Source organism: Daphnia pulicaria, chromosome 1 (genome assembly GCF_021234035.1).
Source record: "Daphnia pulicaria isolate SC F1-1A chromosome 1, SC_F0-13Bv2, whole genome shotgun sequence".
Lineage (NCBI taxonomy): Eukaryota > Metazoa > Arthropoda > Branchiopoda > Diplostraca > Daphniidae > Daphnia > Daphnia pulicaria.
The window spans coordinates 22363368-22368515 of record NC_060913.1 but is presented as its reverse complement, the minus strand read 5'-3'; positions in this window follow the sequence as shown (position 1 = coordinate 22368515).

Below are 5148 nucleotides of genomic sequence, written 5' to 3'. Positions count from 1 at the left end.
CGCATTCAACAAGAAACATTCAAAAAATTGCATTATTTCCTTCATTTTTCATCGCATTCAACAAGAAACATTCAAAAAATTGCATTATTTCCTTTATTTTCTTCATTTTTCATCGCATTCAACAAGAAACATTAAAAAAATTGCATTATTTCCTTATTTTCTTCATTTTTCATCGCATTCAACAAGAAACATTCAAAAAATTGCATTATTTCCTTTTTTTTCTTCATTTTTCATCGCATTCAACAAGAAACATTCAAAAAATTGCATTATTTCCTTTATTTTCTTCATTTTTTCATCGCATTCAACAAGAAACATTCAAAAAATTGCATTATTTCCTTTATTTTTCATCGCATTCAACAAGAAACATTCAAAAAATTGCATTATTTCCTTTATTTTCTTCATTTTTCATCGCATTCAACAAGAAACATTCAAAAAATTGCATTATTTCCTTCATTTTTCATCGCATTCAACAAGAAACATTCAAAAAATTGCATTATTTCCTTTATTTTCTTTATTTTTCATCGCATTCAACAAGAAACATTCAAAAAATTGCATTAATTCCTTTATTTTCTTCATTTTTTATCGCATTCAACAAGAAACATTCAAAAAATTGCATTATTTCCTTTATTTTCTTCATTTTTCATCGCATTCAACAAGAAACATACAAAAAATTGCATGTTTTCCTTTATTTTCTTCATTTTTCATCGCATTCAACAAGAAACATTCAAAAAATTGCATTATTTCCTTCATTTTTCATCGCATTCAACAAGAAACATTCAAAAAATTACATTATTTCCTTTTTTTCTTCATTTTTCATCACATTCAACAAGAAACATTCAAAAAATAGCATTTTTTTCCTTTATTTTCTTCATTTTTCATCGCATTAAACAAGGAACATTCAAAAAATTGCATTATTTCCTTTATTTTCTTCTTTTTTCATCGCATTCAACAAGAAACATTCAAAACATTGCATTATTTCCTTTATTTTCTTCTTTTTTTCATCGCATTCAACAAGAAACATTCACAAAATTGCATAAATTCCTTTATTTTCTTCATTTTTTATCGCATTCAACAAAAAACATTCAAAAAATTGCATTATTTCCTTTATTTTCTTCATTTTTCATCGCATTCAACAAGAAACATACAAAAAATTGCATGTTTCCTTTATTTTCTTCATTTTTCATCGCATTCAACAAGAAACATTCAAAAAATTGCATTATTTCCTTCATTTTTCATCGCATTCAACAAGAAACATTCAAAAAATTGCATTATTTCCTTTATTTTCTTCATTTTTCATCGCATTCAACAAGAAACATTCAAAAAATTGCATTATTTCCTTTATTTTCTTCATTTTTCATCGCATTCAACAAGAAACATTCAAAAAATTGCATTATTTCCTTTATTTTTCATCGCATTCAACAAGAAACATTCAAAAAATTGCATTATTTCCTTTATTTTCTTCATTTTTCATCGCATTCAACAAGAAACATTCAAAAAATTGCATTATTTCCTTCATTTTTCATCGCATTCAACAAGAAACATTCAAAAAATTGCATTATTTCCTTTATTTTCTTTATTTTTCATCGCATTCAACAAGAACCATTCAAAAAATTGCATTAATTCCTTTATTTTCTTCATTTTTTATCGCATTCAACAAGAAACATTCAAAAAATTGCATTATTTCCTTTATTTTCTTCATTTTTCATCGCATTCACAAGAAACATACAAAAAATTGCATGTTTTCCTTTATTTTCTTCATTTTTCATCGCATTCAACAAGAAACATTCAAAAAATTGCATTATTTCCTTCATTTTTCATCGCATTCAACAAGAAACATTCAAAAAATTACATTATTTCCTTTTTTTCTTCATTTTTCATCACATTCAACAAGAAACATTCAAAAAATAGCATTTTTTCCTTTATTTCTTCATTTTTCATCGCATTAAACAAGGAACATTCAAAAAATTGCATTATTTCCTTTATTTTCTTCTTTTTTCATCGCATTCAACAAGAAACATTCAAAACATTGCATTATTTCCTTTATTTTCTTCTTTTTTCATCGCATTCAACAAGAAACATTCACAAAATTGCATAAATTCCTTTATTTTCTTCATTTTTTATCGCATTCAACAAAAAACATTCAAAAAATTGCATTATTTCCTTTATTTTCTTCATTTTTCATCGCATTCAACAAGAAACATACAAAAAATTGCATGTTTTCCTTTATTTTCTTCATTTTTCATCGCATTCAACAAGAAACATTCAAAAAATTGCATTATTTCCTTCATTTTTCATCGCATTCAACAAGAATTATTCAAAAATTGCATTATTTTCTTATTATCTTCATTTTTCATCGCATTCAACCAGAAACATTCAAAAATTACATTATTTCCTTTTTTTCTTCATTTTTCATCACATTCAACAAGAAACATTCAAAAAATTGCATTTTTTCCTTTATTTTCTTCATTTTTCATCGCATTAAACAAGGAACATTCAAAAAATTGCATTATTTCCTTTATTTTCTTCTTTTTTCATCGCATTCAACCAGAAACATTCAAAAAATTACATTATTTCCTTTTTTTCTTCATTTTTCATCACATTCAACAAGAAACATTCAAAAAATTGCATTATTTCCTTTTTTTTCTTCATTTTTCATCGCAATTCAACAAGAAACATTCAAAAAATTGCATTATTTCCTTCATTTTTCATCGCATTCAACAAGAATTATTCAAAAAATTGCATTATTTTCTTTATTATCTTCATTTTTCATCGCATTCAACCAGAAACATTCAAAAATTACATTATTTCCTTTTTTTTCTTCATTTTTCATCAAATTCAACAAGAAACATTCAAAAAATAGCATTTTTTCCTTTATTTTCTTCATTTTTCATCGCATTAAACAAGGAACATTCAAAAATTGCATTATTTCCTTTATTTTCTTCTTTTTTCATCGCATTCAACAAGAAACATTCAAAACATTGCATTATTTCCTTTATTTTCTTCTTTTTTCATCGCATTCAACAAGAAACATTCACAAAATTGCATTAATTCCTTTATTTCTTCATTTTTGTCGCATTCAACAAGAAACATTCAAAAAATTGCATTTATTTCCTTTTATTTTCTTCATTTTTCATCGCATTCAACAAGAAACATTAAAAAAATTGCATTATTTCCTTTATTTTCTTCATTTTTCATCGCATTCAACAAGATACATTCAAAAAATTGCATTATTTCCTTTTTTTCTTCATTTTTCATCACATTCAACAAGAAACATTCAAAAAATTGCATTATTTCCTTTATTTTCTTCATTTTTCATCACATTCAACAAGAAACATTCAAAAAATTGCATTATTTCCTTTATTTCTTCATTTTTCATCGCATTCAACAAGAAATATTCAAAAAATTGCATTATATCCTTTATTTTCTTCATTTTTCATCGCATTCAACAAGATATATTCAAAAAATTGCATTTTTTCCTTTATTTTCTTCATTTTTCATCGCATTCAACAAGAAACATACAAAAAATTGCATGTTTTCCTTTATTTTCTTCATTTTTCATCGCATTCAACAAGAAACATTCAAAAAAATTGCATTATTTCCTTATTTTCTTTATTTTTCATCGCATTCAACAAGATACATTCAAAAAATTGCATTATTTCCTTTTTTTTCTTCATTTTTCATCACATTCAACAAGAAACATTCAAAAAATTGCATTATTTCCTTTATTTTCTTCATTTTTCATCACATTCAACAAGAAACATTCAAAAAATTGCATTATTTCCTTTATTTTCTTCATTTTTCATCGCATTCAACAAGAAACATTCAAAAAATTGCATTATTTCCTTCATTTTTCATCGCATTCAACAAGAAACATTCAAAAAATTGCATTATTTCCTTTATTTTCTTTATTTTTCATCGCATTCAACAAGAAACATTCAAAAAATTGCATTAATTCCTTTATTTTCTTCATTTTTTATCGCATTCAACAAGAAACATTCAAAAAATTGCATTATTTCCTTTATTTTCTTCATTTTTCATCGCATTCAACAAGAAACATACAAAAAATTGCATGTTTTCCTTTATTTTCTTCATTTTTCATCGCATTCAACAAGAAACATTCAAAAAATTGCATTATTTCCTTCATTTTTCATCGCATTCAACAAGAAACATTCAAAAAATTGCATTATTTCCTTTATTTTCTTCATTTTTCATCGCATTCAACAAGAAACATTCAAAAAATTGCATTTTTTCCTTCATTTTTCATCGCATTCAACAAGAAACATCAAAAAATTGCATTATTTCCTTTATTTTTCTTCATTTTTCATCGCATTCAACAAGATACATTCAAAAAATTGCATTTTTTTCCTTTATTTTCTTCATTTTTCATCGCATTCAACAAGAAACATACAAAAAATTGCATGTTTTCCTTTATTTTCTTCATTTTTCATCGCATTCAACAAGAAACATTCAAAAAATTGCATTATTTCCTTTATTTTCTTTATTTTTCATCGCATTCAACAAGATACATTCAAAAAATTGCATTATTTCCTTTTTTTTCTTCATTTTTCATCACATTCAACAAGAAACATTCAAAAATTGCATTATTTCCTTTATTTTCTTCATTTTTCATCACATTCAACAAGAAACATTCAAAAAATTGCATTATTTCCTTTATTTTCTTCATTTTTCATCACATTCAACAAGAAACATTCAAAAAATTGCATTATTTCCTTCATTTTTCATCGCATTCAACAAGAAACATTCAAAAAATTGCATTATTTCCTTTATTTTCTTTATTTTTCATCGCATTCAACAAGAAACATTCAAAAAATTGCATTAATTCCTTATTTTCTTCATTTTTTATCGCAATTCAACAAGAAACATTCAAAAAATTGCATTATTTCCTTTATTTTCTTCATTTTTCATCGCATTCAACAAGAAACATACAAAAAATTGCATGTTTTCCTTTATTTTCTTCATTTTTCATCGCATTCAACAAGAAACATTCAAAAAATTGCATTATTTCCTTCATTTTTCATCGCATTCAACAAGAAACATTCAAAAATTGCATTATTTCCTTTATTTTCTTCATTTTTCATCGCATTCAACAAGATACATTCAAAAATTGCATTTTTTCCTTTATTTTCT